Raw genomic sequence first — 17,309 nt, forward strand, 5'->3', positions numbered from 1 at the left:
TTTGCTTGATAAACATTGTCATGGGTCCATTTCATTTGAAACTGTACACATAATGAGTCAAATAGGTATGATTAAAACAGTGGTTTTCATAGGGCTTAAGGTAGAATGTGAGTTTAGGGGGGAAGTTTGAAAACCACTAGGATAAATGGATGAGACACAGTGGATAGATTCAAAAATTAATGTGGTGATTACTGCCTCTGGTTAATCCATGTTCATTCAGCCCAATGGAAGAGACACAAATGATACCACCATTAGAGTCATAACATAAAGTAACATGGGACAGACCTTCAACTTGCTGGGATTCTGGGCTAGTTCAATTTGGTCCACATCCTTCTCAACCCTTCCTACAATTTATCTATCCAAATGACTTTTGAACATTGCAATTGTATTATCTGCTTCTTTAGCTTCACCTGGCAGCTTGTTCCTGAAATAGACTACCCTCTGAATGAACACCCCTTAGGTATTTTTTTAATCTCTCCCCTCTCATGCTAAATCTATTCACTCTAGTTTGAAAATTGTAACCCCTGAGATATAGATCCTGAGTACTCACTTTCACCATGACTTTTATAGTTTTATAAACCCTATAAAATAATCTTTTGCCTCCTACGCTCTGGAAAATAATAACTTGGCCTCTCCTCTAAGCCCTCCAGTTCCATCAACATTATGGTGAATATCTTCTGCATCCCTTTCAATTTATTAATACCTTTTCTATAGCATGGTAGCCAGAACAAATGTCATCTCACCATTTCCTTGTACTGTTGTCTTCTCCACAATGTCCATCCGAGTTTCAAACTTTATGAATTGTGCAGATTAACTCCAGAGCCTCTCTGTTCTACAACACTCTCCATAGCCCTGATATTTACGGTGTAAGTCTTTCAATGGTTTAACTCATCAATATGTAGCATCTAGCGCTTGCCAGAATTCCATTTGTCTTTCTTTGACCACCTTTCCAACTGAGCTATAAACTTCTTATAAATGTAGCTATCCTTGCTCAATATCCACTACACCATCAATTTTGGTGTTACCTGTTAACTTGCTAATTGTGTTAACGGCATTGTCATTCAAATCATACATATGGATAACAACCAGAAGTGGAAACATCACCAACCCCTGCTGTACATTACTGGCCACAGGCCTTCAATCAGAAAAGCAACTCTCCACCACTATCTATCCTATGTCACCTTCTGCAAAGCAAGTTGTGAATCCAATTGGCCAGCTCTCATTTGATTCCATATGAGCTAATATTCAGGATCAAACTACCATGTGGATTTTTGGAAATATCTTGCCAAAGTACCCATATACAGAGTCCACCTTTATCAATCTTCATCACCTCTTCAATAAACTCTATCATTTACATAACTCTGTCAGACATAGAACATTACAGCACAGCACAGGCCCTTTGGCCCTTGATATATGGACCTACACATTCCTACCAAATAAAATATGAAACCCTTCCTACTTCCCAACCTATTTTTTCTTACATCCATGTGCCTGTCTAAGAGTCTTGTAAATGCCCCTAATGTTTCAGCCTCCACTAAACTTTCCTCCCTGCATGTTGTATAGAGGCCCTCTGATGTTTGCTATTCCTGCCATGTGTGCCTACCTTATCTATATCAATCAGATCCTTGTAGATGTCTGTTATGTCTCCTCTTATCCTTCTTCACTCCAAAGAGAAAAGTCCTCACTCTGGTAACCTTGCCTTACAAGACTTATTTTCCAATCCTGGTAAATCACCTCTGCACCCTCTCTCGCTTGCTCATCCTTCCTATAATGAGGTGACTAGAAGAGAACACAAGACAAAGCCACACTGACAGCCTCTCTGCCCAAACAAATGCTGGAAGATCCTATCCCTCAGGATCCCCTCCAGAAAAATTCCCACTTCTGACTTTGGGTTCACTGGCTAGTCCTCGTTGTCCTTTTTAAATAGCAGCATTTCACACAAGGCTAAATATGACTTCAATGTCTTTGCAATTTCTTCTCCAACTTCTCACAAGGAACAAAGATGTGCTTGATCAGGCCATGGGGATTTGTACAACTTAATGTGTTCCAAAATGTGAACCAGGTAATGCATTGATAACCATGATTACACTAGAGACTAACGCGGCAGCCTTACTTTTTGAGCAGATGCAGAATAATGGGAGGATATCAGCAGATCAAACTGCATGCAGGGTTAGAGATAGTCAGTCAATATTTTAAATCTGAGCACTTTATCAAGACAAAGTTAGAATAGGTAAAACGTACATATTTAAAGAGGGAAAGAAGTTGTGGAGGACCCCAGAGGTGATAAAATGCAGAACAGAAAGTGTGGGAGGTGGAGAGAGAGGTGGTTTCAAACAATGCTGAAGATAGGAGGCATGGGGGAAAACAGAAAAAAAAAGTGCAGAGGTAGATAAATAAGAGATGGAAGCAAAGGAATTAGATTGGGGTTACCTAAAGTTTTATTTTTAAAAAACAATATTCGTGCCATTAGGATTAAAGTTATTCAGGACGAATATGATGTGTTGTTCTTCACATTTATGTGTTGCCTCATCTTGATAATGGATAAGGCCAAGAACAGCAGTGTCGTTATAGGAATGGTTGGGTAACTTAAAATGGTTGACAACAGGGAGCTTAAGTTTAGACCCACATACAGAATGTTGGTGTTTAGCAAAGTGGTCACCTAAACTTGAGTTTGAATTCACTAATGTAGAGAACACCACAATGAACTATTTCATGCCTTTTTGATTCAATAACAGATCAAATCATAAGGAGTCTCTTGCGAGTTACACACAGCCAGGACACAACTATTCAATAAAAAAGGTGCTGACAGGCATGTGGAATTGAAGCAACTCCCTAAATCACATTGTACATGATGCACTGTTTAATGATAATGCAGTCAAAGCTGTGGAGTAAAGAGAGCTAAAAGCTGCAGGGGACTGAAATATTAGATACCCCATCACGTAAATGCATGGAGATAGCCATCAATAACAGGAGTCAAACTTTGAGGATTTGAATGCGGTGCAACAAATTTATTGACTGGTCACGGTCAGATGCATTTTCAAATACCGTCACTTGTGGGGTCAGGTTCTGCTCAACCGAACAGGTATCTCATCCTGAACAGAAAACATTTCCGAATCGGAATCAGAATCAGAATTTATTGTTATGAGCAAGTCATGAAATTCGGTATTTTCGTGACAGCATCCTCTGGAAGTGCAGACTTTCATATCTTAAACATCTTACAACTTACTATAAAAAAATTAAAATAATAATGCACGAAAAGTAAGGCAGTGTTGCTGGTTCATTGATTATTCAGGAACCTGATGGCAGCAGGGAAGAAGTCGTCCCTGTGCTGTTGAGCACTCGTCTTTAGGCTCCTGTACCTTTTTCCTGATGGTAGCAGAGTGAAGAGGGCATAGCCTTGGTGGTTGGGGTCTTTGAGGATAGATGCTGCTTTTTTAAGACACCGCCTCATGCAGATGTCCTCAATGGAGTGATGTCGCAGGCCAAGTTAACAACCCTCTGGAGTTTATTCCTGTCTGGAGAGTTGGTGGCTCCACACCAAGCAGTGATGCAATCAGCCAGAATGCTCTCCACGGTACACCTGTAGAGGTTTACAAAAGTCTTTGGTGACATAGTGAATCTCCTCAGACACCTCATAAAGTATATTCACTGGTGAGCCTTCTTTGTGATTGCATCAATGTGGAGGCTCCAGGACAGATCCTCAGAGATGTTGACACTCAGGAATTTGAAGTTCTTGACCCTCTCCACTACTGAACCTTTGATGAGGACTGGGTTGTGTTTGCCTGACATCCTCCTGAAGTCCACATTCACCTCCTTGGTTTTGCTGACATTGAGTGCAAGTTGTTGTCGTTACACCATTCACCTTTCACATTGCTGTTTGTGATTCTGCTCTCAACTGTGGTGTCATTGGCAAACTTGTAGATAGCATTGGAATTGTCCCTGGCCACATACATATGGGTGTATAATGAGTAGAGCAGTGAGCTAAGCATGCATCCTTAGGCAGTGTTGATAATCAGTGAGGAGATGTTGTTTCGAATTCGTATTGACTGTGGTCTTCCGATGAGTAAGTTAAGGATCCATTTGCAAAGGGGGGTATAGAGGCCTAGAGTTCGTAGCTTCTTGACCAGCACTGAGGTAATAATGGTATTGAAGGCTGAGCTGTAGTCAATGAAGAGCAGCCATATGTATGAATTGTTGTTTTTGAGATGATCCAGAGCTGAGTGGAGTGACAACAATATTGCATCAGCTGTAGAGCGACTGTGACGATAGGCGAATTGCAGTGCGTCCAGATCTTTGCTTACAGATGTGTTAATTCTGGTTATGACCAGCCTCACAAAGCATTTCATCACAGTAGAAGTTAATGTTACTGGGCCGCAGTCATTGCGGCAGCTCACACTACTCTTCTTGGGTACCAGGATGATTGATGCCCTTTTGAAGCAGGTGGGAATCTCTGGCTGACGCAATGAGAGGTTGAAAAAGTCCGTGAACACTCCGGCTAGTTGGTTAGCGCAGATTTTCAGTACACTCTCTTGAATGACGTTCTGATGTCCTGATGTTGCCCTCAGAGACAGATATTATTGAGTCCTCAGCCTTTTAAGGAATTCTAGTAGGCACTGTTTGGTTCTTCTTCTCAAAGTGAGTATAGAAGTTGTTCAGCTCATTGGTTAATGAAACATCACAGCCATTCATATTGTTCGCCCTTGCTTCGTAGGCTTTAATGGCCTGCACTCCCTGCCATAGCTGGCATGTACCTGTCTCTGTCTCTCGCTTCCTCTGGAATTGCCATTTTGTGTCAACGACGGCCTTCCACCGGTCGGACCTGCACGACTTGTAAAGATCCCAAACTCCAGCCTTAAATGCCCTTGTTCTCACCCTCAGCAGGTTGAAAATTCTCTGATTCATCCAAGGCTTCTGGTTGGGGAACATCTGATATTCGATGCACCACTCCATTTCACGTTACTGAAAGCTTCGCTTCCCTGAATCAGTCAGTTATTTAAACATGAGTTGGACCTCAAAAAAAAAACACTGACATTCTTTTAGGGTGCAAAATCAGAGGCATCTAGTGGAGGTTAGATGAGGATGGCCTCATTGAGGAGATCCTACTGCCATCGTTGAAATAACCAATTGTCATTCATGGGCGGCTGAAACAATCGAATATAACAGACCCTGTTCTTAACCCTCGAGCCACTTATTCCAGCTGAACCCAGAGCTGTTGCAGTTGTCATCAGAGATCATTTGTGGATTGTTCCACCAAAGATGAGTGGCCTTTCACAAGCCATTTCCCAACAGCTGGGGTAATTGGGTGCAAAATATCAGGAAAGCCATAGTTGCATGGAAGGCATGCAATGAATGTATGCTGAGGAGTGATTAGTTAATATTTGGAGAGTTTGTTGCACTTGGATTTAGAACTTCATTACAGAATGTTTATTTTGTTTTGGCAGTTTGATCACACATACACAGTGATGATTCACAAAAGGGAAAGGAGAATCACAGTTCATGAAATACTTACTGTAGCATAATCAGACAATGTTAAATTTCCTCCACTTACCCCATTGATCTCCCTCCATTTTTTTGTGAGCTGTTGACAGTACCTGAACCCTCTTGTTGGTGAGATTGTGCAGGGTGCAGAGACCATGTGACTGGTACTCTACACAGCACCACAATGCCACATCGAGCTGACCAGGTGCAAGCTTTTTGTGGCACCATAAATTTTAATCTGTTCATGTTGCAGATATTTGTAGATTTCCTGGAAAAAGAAAGAAAGAGCCCCATTATCGTTGGTCCAATCCCTACCTTTGGTCTTGTTTGAGCATCTGAAATGCAGTTGGCAAGGAGATTGTTGTGTGAGTATTTTCAAAAAGTAACAGATACTGTGTTGTGTGACTCACTTCTCTTGTTAACCATTGGAACATAGCAATACAGGAAAGTGAAACATTCCAAGGCATGTCACAATGGGATTCTCAAATGAACATAAAACTGTGTTGTGTTAACCTACTAAACTACTCAAACAATTGAATTTCTTCACTGCATAATGGGTGGTACAGTTGGTGTAACGGTTAGCACAAAGCTTTTACAGCGCCAGCGATCGGGACCAGGGTTCGAATCCCCACGCTTGCTGTCTGTAAGGAGTTTGTACGTTCTCCCCGAGTCTGCTTGGGTTTTCCCTTTGGGCTCTGGTTTCATCCCACTGATCGAAACATACTGTGGGTGTTGGGGGCTAATTGGGTGGAAATTGGACTCGAGGGCTAAAGCTGTATGTTGAAATTTAAGTTTATAATTTTAAATATAACCCTCCAGTTTCCTCAATTCTATGTTCCTACCTAATAGTTTCTGAAAAGATCCTATTGTGTGATAAACTTGCCTCTTGCATCCTCTAACACCCACACCACCCGCCACCCCCCTCCCCTCACCCCACCCAGGTAATTACTTCCAAACACCTGAAATCTTATGCACCTTTGTGTTGCTATTTAGCACTGGGGAGCGGGGGGGGGGGGGGGGGGGTGCGGGGGCGATAATATCTGGTTATGCATGTGATCAATGCCTCTATCTGATCACCCTTTGTTCTGCAACACTCTGAATAGAAAAGACCTTCCTTCATTCAACCTACCAATTCCTGCCATGTGTTGGCATTGTGTAACCTAAAGATCTCACCAGTGTTCTTCATGCTACAAGTGACTGCATTGCATTGATCAGCATTCTAGTGATGGAGGACAGGTAGCGACTAAATAGAGGCACATATGATTATGAAAGCCATGGACACAGTGGAAAGCCAGCACCTTTTATTTCCCAGATGAATGGCCAATACCAGAAGACATTTATTTAATATGAATTGAGAAAAATCTAGGAGAATTGTTACAAATTGTTTAAAGTTATATTACACAGAGTGGTGAGTGCCTGGAATGAATTGCTGGGGATAGAGATGGTGTAATAAGGACATTTTCAAGACTCTTGGGAGGGCACATGGATGTAAGAAAAAGTAGAGGATTATGAGTTATGAGGTTGGGAAGCGGAGGATCGATGGTAGAATAGATTTATATAGGTTGGCACAACATAGTGGGTCAAAAGGCCCACACTTTGCTTTGCTGTTGTTTGTTCTATATTACGCAAACAATGGACAACACTGAGATGCTTTTTATGTTACATTACAATACATGTATTGTGACATTCTTCTATAAAATTCCCGTTTGGAGACCAGCAGTCCTTATTCTATGTAATTCTGTGATGCTGCCTTGAATCTGAATTTTTTTTGGTGCTGATAATCACGAGGATTATAACTTACATTGGATTGTGATAAGCATTTATTAAGATTTTCTGGGGAAGTTTATGTTGCCTTCAAGTAAAAACAAACTCTGAATGCCAACATTATTAGACGTTCTACCTCAGATTGGAGCTTACCTTGTGTCCTCGTGTCTTAACCAAATGGAACCATTAGATTTTGCACTGAGAATGCACGAGACACGTGGGGTGTCTGAGGAGATACAATATGTCACCGAAAACTCCCCAAAACTCTGCATTCTGGCTGGTTGCATCACAGTTTGGTATGGAGGCACCAAATATCAGGACAAGAATAAACTCCAGAGGATTTTTAACTTGGCCTGCGACATCACAGGCACCAGACTTCACTCCATCGAGGACATCTGCATGAGGCGGTGCCTTAAAAAAAGCAGCCTCTATCCACCACCACCTAGGCCATGCTGAAAGACGAGCACGCAATGGCACAAGGACAGCTTCTTCCCTACTGCCATCAGATTCCTGAATAATCAGTGAACCAAAGACACTGCCTTATTTTTTTCATGCACTACTATTTTTTATAAATTTTTATTTACAGTAATGTTGTATGATAGTTTTAATATGAATGTTCGCACTACAATGCTGCTACAATGCATTACATTTCATGACTTGTTCTTGACAATGAATTCTGATTCTGAATCTGATAACGTGCATAAGAGGCTCAATGATTTCTTTGTGTTTCTGTGTAAACAAACTGAGCAGCAGAACAGCACCATTGCTCAGTAACAGATGAAGGGGCTAACTGGACTGCTCTGCCTTCTGTCTTGAGAGGCAAATGACTTCTGCTTACTCTGTGTAACAAGGCCTAAGGACCTGAACCTGTCAGATTGTTGCATGTGTGACTTTCATCTGGAACTTGCTCCTTTATGAAGGAACCTTGATAAAGGTCAGACCACTTAAGTTTGTAAAGACCAGAAGAGATGATGAAGCAAGGTAGAACACGAACTGATAAAAAGTCTGTTTTTAAGACTTGGAGGGAGAATTTAAAAATACTAAGTATTTCAAGGGTTAATGAAGATTATAAAATGGAATTTAAAATTAATATTGTTACATAGAGAAAGTAGCACAAACTATTATAATTTCCTCAAGCAAGTTATTATTTAAATATAACCAAAAGTTACATTATTCTTTATCACTGACCAGCATCAGCACCAGAACGAATGTTAGAGGAGGGGATTAGTGTGTTAGAGTTGGGCACAGTGCAATGCTCATAAACTCACTCAGCGAGGTGGGGTGGGGGGTGTTGGTGTTAACATCATCGGCCCCTCCGATGTAGGTGACGAGAGTGCTGCTTTTCTGGCGTCAAGCCTCATTAGACAATAGTTATGCTTGATGCCTGCTAGTGACGATGGAGGGGGTGGGGCAGGTCGGACAGCGCCCGATGACCATATAGGGGGAGGGTGCACAATGCACGTGGATGCCCCTCCTCCCCCTTGGCACTGACCCTTTAACTGACAATAACAGGATCAACATGAAATCATCTTGCATCCCAAAATACTGTGTGCATGGTGAATTAGGAATGATCTGGATAGAAAATGGTTAATCTATTTTTCGAAAACCCTCTAAAATTTCAACTCTGGAAGAATTTAGTGACGCAGGAAAGCTAATTAATGGTATCCAGACACAAATACCTGATGTCTAGGTTGCTATGGATACTCTACAAGGTTCTTGCTCCCTATAGTTCTGTTCATTCACGAGGATTATAACTTACATTGGATTGTGATAAGCATTTATTAAGATTTTCTGAGCAAGTTTATGTTGCCTTCAAGTAAAAACAAACTCTGAATGCCAAATCCATGAAATTAAAAGAAGGATGTACACAGCTGATCGGAAAGGAAAAAAAAAAGACTGTTCATGGTTTGTTTGATCGCAGATTCTTCACTGGTCTACATTGGGAGCAAGTGAGACCCCTCAGTTAAACTACACAATAGGTGTGAATGCAGAGTATGAGAGAATTAAACAAATTAAATTACAAAAAAACACAATTTCTAATTCCTTTATAACTTACTAGTTACATATCTGCTAGTCGGGAAAAATGAATAAAGAACAGAAAGATTAGAAACCGAGTCAATTCCAATGAAGTCATGACTTTTGGGAGGGTCACTTCAAACAAGACATTGTCCCATTTCATCTGTCTAATTTGATTGCTTGGAAAAAGAACAAATGAATCAGCTACATTAAAAATTTAGGAACTTTTTTCCAGATGTGCCTAAGAGAATACCAATAATTTGTCATGATGTTGATTTTTGAGATGCAAAACCAATCAAACAACATCCATATTGAAAAAATGTTGAAAAGTGCAGAGTGGTCGATCGAGAGATTGAATATATGTTAAAGAATTATATTATTAGATGTTCTACCTCAGATTGGAGTTTACCTTGTGTCCTCGTGTCTCAACCAAATGGAACCGTTAGATTTTGCACTGATAAATTAATGCGGTAACAAAGACAAATGCTTATCCTATTCCCAGGGTGGCTGATTGTGTGCATAAGGTTGGAAAGGTTAAGTTTCTTCTGAAGATGGACTTATTAAAAGGTTGCTAGTGTGTTCCCTTAACAGACAGAGTTAGGGAAATTTCTGCATTGGTGAACTTGTCAGGGTTATATGAATACAATATTTTACCATTTGGAATTAAAAATCCTCCATTCAGATTCCAATTAATATTTAATTCTACATTGTTGGTAAAGGCAAGTTGTCACCTGTTCAGGTGAAATTCAGATGATTCCCATGGGTAAGAAAGCTGATGGGATGTTTTAGGGAATGGTAAATTATTATCGAAAGTTCTGTAAAGATTTTCCTGATATCGCCCTTCCTTCAACTAACGTTCTGAAGAGGTTGAAAACTTTGGACAGAACTTTGTCAGGAAGCATTTGATAAACTGAATGCCATTTTATATCACCAGCCTGTGCTTATGCCACCTGACTTTGAGAAGCCATTTTGTTTTAGCAGTAGATGCTAGTGATGAAGCGGTGGCAGCAGTGTTATTACCAAAGAATGGTTGTGATGATATTGACCATCCAGTGGCTCACTTATCCAACAAGTTCAATGAACAGCAAAAGAATTATTCTACCATAGAGAAAGAATGATTGCCACTTGTACTGACTTGGTAGCATTTCAATATTTACATATGCATAGCTCAGGGACCACTTGCTGTGCATAATTATCATAATTGTTTTGTGTTCTTGAGTAAAATGAAAAACAAAAAAAGACCATTGTTAAACTAGTGTCTAATTCTGAAGGGATATGATTTAATGATAACATATTAGAGGCAAGGATAATGTAATTGCTGATTGCCCTTCAAGTTGTTAAGTTTTCAATATTTTGCAGAAAAATGAAACATTATTTGTATCCACTGCTGAAAAATGTTATATTTGTCTGTATTATATCATGTAACAATTGTGAATGTATTATTTCAAACATTGTAGGTTGCAGTTAAAATTTTATTTGTTGGAGAGGTATTATGAGCTCCCGTTTCATTTAGTGTGACTATCACTCCCCCTTGGCACAACCATTCACAGCTGCAAGAGACTGGTGGCATCAGCTAGTTCAGGTTGTACCTAAATTCGCTACTTTTGAGTAAAAAAGGACATTGGGTGTCCAGGGACACAGGTGGTGAGAGAGTCCTGTGTGTGTGAAACACTGAAGGAACAGCACTTTATTGACCAGTGACCATCTCATCAAACACAGAGCAGGAATGACTCAGTGTTAATCTGGACAATTTGGCCGATTCTCCCTGTCAGGGGAATTATTGAACCCCACCATGACCAAAGGAAAGTTCACTTTGACTGACCCGTACCTGGGTTTTGGAAACATTGTGGAAGTCATGTGTTTTGTTTCCTCGAGGGAAGGAAAAGGGGAGTTGTGACAACCACTCGTAAGAAAGGATATTTCTCTGGGAAAAATCACGAGGATTTGTGAGTTTTCAGCCATCCAGTCTCTTTCATTTCCTTCGTGATCACTTCTGTGCATCAGTTTAAAAATCTGCATTTTGACAATGGATTTCTAAGACTGAACTTTGGAATGACTTTCCAGAATTGTGCCTAAGCTGTAATGGTTTGGCCATCTCACACACTTGTACATAGTTGGTTTTGATTTGACTAATGTGTTATATTATAAGTAGCCACTAATAAATATAGTGTTTTAAAAGAAAAAAAAATGATACAACCTTGATGAATTTCCAATGCTGCTGGTTTACAGGAGAAACAGAGATAATCACTAAACAGGTAAATTAATTGTGCAGGTTGGTGGGTGTCTGTGTCTGGCTGGAAGATAAATTATTTCCTATGAAGAGGGATGTGTAAAAACCAAAGATGGAAGCTTTGTCAAAGGTTGGTCAGCTTGGATGACACGCAGTAGTTATCTCTGAATCTATATTTCTATAAATAGGAGGAGCTAATCAACCAACAAGCAAGAAACTCAGTTAAATGGTAGCCAACTTCATGTTTGACCTCTTCACTGATGAGCAGTGTGACCAGGATCATTGAATTGAATAAAGTCCAAAGAAACTGAAGCAGGTGAAAGCAATCTGGCCCTCAATCCTCTTCCACTTACAAAACACATCAAGGATTGATCTTTTAACTCAGCATGAATTTATTGGAGTAATATCATAACACTTGATTCAGTTAATGCACAAAAATCTATCCATCTCTTTTAAATTACTCTTATCTATCCAATCAAATTCTGTGAAAATATTAATTAATTAAATCAGATCATTTTTAAAACTCAATGACAGTTTACTCATTTTCAAAATCATTCTTCAATATGTAACAATGCAAGATCCATCATGATTTGGATAAGGACCTCAAACCACAAAGTGCTTCAGAGATTGTTCGAAGGAAATGAATCACATAAAGGACAAATTGAAGATAAAAGAATACTGGTTCAGAAGTAAGAGGAGTGAACACACAAAAGGCTGCAGATGCTATGATTGTTGAAAACAAGCAGAAATGTTAGAGGAACTCAGCAGGTCTTGCCGCATCTATTGGAGATAAGGATATATTACTGATATTTCAAGCCTGAGCCCTTTATCAAGGTACAAGTAAACAGCAGGCAGGCAGTTGAATTTTTTAAAAAAGGGAAGGGAAGGGGGAGGAATACAAACCAACAATCAAAAGGATATGGTTAGGAGATCAGGAGAGATAAAAGGCAAGAATTGATTGAGGGGATGTTTGGCTCTATGAATGCAGAGTGAGGGGGAGTGACTTGGGGGTGGTGGGAAACAGAAACCGGAGAAGTCTATAGAATATGAAATGTCGTTCCTCCAAATTGCAGGTAGGCTCGGTCTGGCAATGCATGAGAAATTGAACAGACATATTAGCAAGGGAATGGGGTGGGAAATTGAAATGGGTGGCCACTAGGAGATCCCTGCTGTTCTGGTGAACAGGGACAAGGTGCTCATTGAGGCAGAAGAGGACCTTGGGCTCATATGTATTAGGTAGGTAGCAGAAACTAGTCCCACAAAGTCAAGAAACCACTGAATTGAAAGTTTACTGTGACTTCCTTTTTGTTTTTGGATTTGTTGTAAATAAGTTTAAAGGAATACTTTTCAAATAGTTGCTTGAGGTGGTTGTTTTATTTTCCTTTGCTGTGTAATTTTGTAAAGAGGTTGGAAGGAAAAATAGAAGATGATGACCTGAAAATCCCAGCACAATGAACTTCAATTTTGTACCTTGCAATACAATATTACATCAACCTTGTAAATGAATATAGATAAGTACCTAGTTTGTGGGTGAACGGGACTTGCATTAACATATGCTTAGACCAGTGGTTCTGAACTTTTTTTTCCACTCAAAAACCACTTAAATAATCCCTTACTAGCCACAGAGCACCTATAGCATCCTATGCCACTGGTGCTCTGTGGTTAGTAAGGAATTATGTTGTGGTATGTGAGTGGAGGGGGAGGGGGGGTTGAACAAAAATTGAGAACTATTGGCTCAGACCCAGAAGTATTTGGGATAACTAGAATTTCACAAAATGGTTGAGTCTGCCTCCTAAGTAGGTTAAGAGGCTAATTCACCCTCCGCTCTGCTGGCACGCCAGCCAACAAGAGCTCACCAATTTTTCTGAAGGTAATTTTCTGTTTCATCAATTGTGCTCATTTCTAGCAACATTTTTGACCTATGTTTGGTCCCCTCCCTTTGTCTTTCCTCCAATGACTTCCATCTCAGTCCTCTGACTCAGCTTATCAATTGCTTGATGCCTTTTGATCTTCTCTCCACTCCCTGTTCACCCTGCTGACAACAAATCCCTCAATCCCTCAGTCTCCCAACACCCTCCATCTCCTCCCAGCCCATCCTAGATGTTTGATTCTTCCTTTGGTCATTTTTCAGCCTCTCAGATTTTCTTTGATGTCTCATCAATCTTCTCCTGCCTCTCTTGTTCACCTCTGTTTATCTGCTCCATCATCCAATTTTTTTTTTGGGAGACTCATGGCTGGGTTTGCAAAGGCACAGATCAACACCAAGTAAGACAGCCTGTTCAGAAGGGGGACAGATTGGAATGAATTAAAGAGTGGATAAAATCATGGTAACAGGAAGAGTGAAAGAGTAGAGAGTGAGTGCAAGAAGATTGGTAATGGCAAAGTATGCTCCATTGTGTTGATAATGTTGCCGCCTTTATTTCCCACTCAAATGGGACAAATTTCAGATGATCATTTTGTGAATTTTGCACAAGTATTTTTTTGGCTTCGTTTCAACGTTTTTTAAAGACGTAAGTAAAAGTCAGTGTTGAATTTCGTCGGCACAAAACTGAAAAATTGCCCTGAGACTGTTGTCCACTGTTTTACCATTGCCTTGTCTTCACACTTGGGAGGTCATATGTATTACAGAGAGCACAAATGCAGTGCATTCGTCATGATCCCTCTTCTGCGTGGTTCAATATGGATTGTATTTGATGGAATGCAAATAGTGAAATATGAATTGTTGGTATTTTAGATGATGGGGCTATGGAAGGAGTAGGGAACACAAGATTTCAGAGGTACAAGTTTATAATCCGAGCAAGAATCCAGGGTGTTTTGACAAGCTGAAATACAAGCTGTAAATGATATTGCAATTGTATCCATTGGAAGGATGAACCACCTTTTGGCATTGCAACCTTCACAATATTTGCATTTCTTTGTTAATCCACTAAAGTCGATGCTCCCATCTCTAATAAATAGAATGTACACAAAATTAGTGAGTACCATATTATTGGAAAAGTAGTATTTTAGTTACTAAATATGAGGAACAGTTTTTTTAAGTAGCTTAAATCTGCACTCTATAGCTTTGGTGAGTGTGTTTTTAGATTTTGTTCTATTGACTGTTGATAGAATTAGCTGAAGATTGTGCTCAATAATGTAAATTGCCGAAAGATTAATTTGATTATTCAACTACTTTTGTGGTGGTCATTTTAGTTAAAGAGCAGTAGCCTTGAGTAATGCTTTAATATCATGGGTTGGATTTTCATTCCAGAATGGATTCTGAAGCATGCTGTGTCTTTATACATCAGAATCAACTTGCTAATGGCTGCCTCAGGGGAAGAATGAACAAGTGCAAAAATAGCTTTGTGCCAAGGATATGACAAACTAACTGTTAGCCAAGGAAAGGACTTTTGTCTTATCTCTGAATATTTTGCTGAAGTCTTTACCCTCTTTTCCTGTGACGTGCTTCCAGAGAGATTTTTTTTTTTAAACTCGATGCGTCAGCACCTCGGCACGGGTGACTACAAGGAGCACAGGAAACCTTCACAAAAGTGCCATGTATCAACCAGCAGACACAGATTGCTGCCTTGTTTTAAGAAAAAAAAATTGAATATATTTGTATTCAAGTTTCAATGAACAAGAGGCAGAATATCAGAAAGCATTTTTTATAACTTTGCATAAAGTATTTTGCACAAACATTTACGACTATTTCAGAAGACTGAGGTGCAGCCATGAATGTACAGTACATTGGATGTAATATAAATGGTCCCATTTGCATCAATGGGACAAAGAACATTTTTCTTCCAACTTGTTTATGGCATCAAATTGTTACCCTTTTGGTGTCTGATTGTGTTCAGGTTGAAGCAATCCATTATTGCCCACGTTCCAATCAAGCCCATGAACACTTTGTCGAGTAGTGATTCTACATTGTCATAAATGTATAATTAACATAATTGACTTCACTGACAGATTGTTAATAAATATGATTTTATTTTCTCCAAACCACAAATACAGTCACATTCAAGATACTGACCACCATTTTTATTTTAAAAGATAAATGTAACGATAGCTGTGAATTGTTTACATTGAATATTCTAGATGTTTTTCATTAATCCAAGAAGAAAATATCGGATATGTAGGATCATAGATCATTCAGAGTGAGACGATTGGAATCGTTGGTAAACTGGAGACACACGGGAGTCTGCGGATGCTGGAATCTGAAGTCGAGCACCATTGTGATGGAGGAACTGAGCGGGTCGAGCAGCATCAGCTAGTGCAAAAGAATGGTCAACGTCTCAAGTGAACAGCTTCAACTTGAAGCAACAACATCCTTTGTATCCCACTGATGCCGCTTGACCTGTTGAGTTCCTCCAGCAGATTGTGTTGGGCAATGTATCTTTAGCAAATTTCGCTTTGATCTCTTGAAATAATTGTCACCATTGAGAAGGTCGTGCTAAATTTTTAGCAGATCATGGATCCCTCTGTCATAAACTGTGAGAAAATATAATGTGGAAAGTCTGCCTTTGACTGAAATTGATGATGCTTTTCCAGTCTATTAATCTGCCCAATTTCAGTTTGATGTGAATTCCAAATGTTTTATTTCTGGAAGCCAAGTCACTTTTCACCAGACCATTCACCTCCTTGCTGCTTTCCAAATTTACAACGTGAAATACCCACATGTCCGTACGATCCTCATGGATAGGGACAGCTGATGAAGCTGATGCTCCGCTCCTCAGAGGTACCCTGAGTCCTCTGCGGTGGTTCAGTTTCAGGAGGCAGATAATGAGGCCAGTCCCCCCACTTGATGGACTTTTTGGAGTTCACCTGCAACAAAGACATTTAAAAATGGATCTGATTATTGGTAAAAATTATTTCTTTAACAGATTATAAGTGCCAATCAGTACTGGGATTAATTAATTAATTCACTGACCTCCTTCCTCCAAGTTAGTGACTCCATCAAATGAATACCTGCTACTCCTGGTCGCTGATTGCCAAGTGCATCTGACTCCGATTGGTGCTGCGCTGTTGTTCTGACTCCCACCTCCAGGCCAGGAAACCAGATGACCTCAGATCATCATCAACTTCCGTGCCTCGCAGCAGATGTGCAGGAGTTGGCAATGAATGGGAGATCTCATGGCTGACAGCTAGCTGGTCTCATTGGAACTGCAGGTGAAATGATCATTGGACCCATTTTAATAGTCTGTTAACTGACGGAAGTAAAGTTATGTGATTACTGAAGTACAAGCAGCTGAAAGGGTAGACAAAAATTTCAAAAGTATTTCGTGGTTTCTAATCTCCAGCGCATCCATCAGTAGGTACATTAGGACCAGGATGAGGCTGTGTGTTTCCATTGACTTTTGAGAGAAAAAATGTTTCAAAGATGCATGATGCGCTGAGAGAACAAAAACCTTCATTTTGCTTAAAGTGGAAAACATTTCATTTTTAAATAGTGATCTTTTGTTCAAGATTCTTCCACAAGAGGAAACATCTTCATCTCCATCTTGTTGAAATCCTTCACGATATCAATCTCTCTTGAATCTGCTCCCACAAAATCCCATGCAAGCAGGTAATATGTTACCTTAGTGTGGCTACTTGTGTGAAGTTGAAGCGAGCTGAGCGACCGCATGAGTAAATGGGATGAATCGCCGCAACACGACGTGAGCTCCCCCATCATTGCCGAGAAGGATCCTGCGCCTAGCTCTATGTGCGGGCGAAGGAGTCCTCCACTTCCACATAGCGGCCCTCCAGGGAGTGACACCGTGACACAATGATGTCACTTCCAGAAGCCGGCTGGTACGTCACCGGAAGTGGGCGGGCCAGCGCAGAGACGCGGCGAATTGAA

The 17,309-nt window shown here is 40.2% G+C and overlaps 2 long non-coding RNA genes across 6 annotated transcripts in view; one reads left to right on the forward strand and one right to left on the reverse strand.

Moving 5' to 3' along the window:
* LOC138741045 (uncharacterized) overlaps positions 1-5,880 on the reverse strand; it is a 39,525-nt gene extending 33,645 nt beyond the window's left edge. For 3 of the 4 annotated variants that reach the window (XR_011343293.1, XR_011343291.1, XR_011343290.1), the window contains exon 1: positions 5,794-5,880. This is a non-coding gene — a long non-coding RNA (uncharacterized lncRNA). The other variant, XR_011343289.1, reaches the window with a different exon arrangement.
* Positions 5,881-5,960: 80 nt separating this feature from the next.
* LOC138741046 (uncharacterized) overlaps positions 5,961-17,309 on the forward strand; it is an 88,682-nt gene continuing 77,333 nt past the window's right edge. For both annotated transcript variants that reach the window (XR_011343294.1, XR_011343295.1), the window contains exon 1: positions 5,961-6,121. This is a non-coding gene — a long non-coding RNA (uncharacterized lncRNA). The remainder of the gene's footprint in view (positions 6,122-17,309) is intronic.

The sequence above is a fragment of the Narcine bancroftii genome, chromosome 8 (genome assembly GCF_036971445.1).
Source record: "Narcine bancroftii isolate sNarBan1 chromosome 8, sNarBan1.hap1, whole genome shotgun sequence".
Classification (NCBI taxonomy): Eukaryota; Metazoa; Chordata; class Chondrichthyes; order Torpediniformes; family Narcinidae; genus Narcine; species Narcine bancroftii.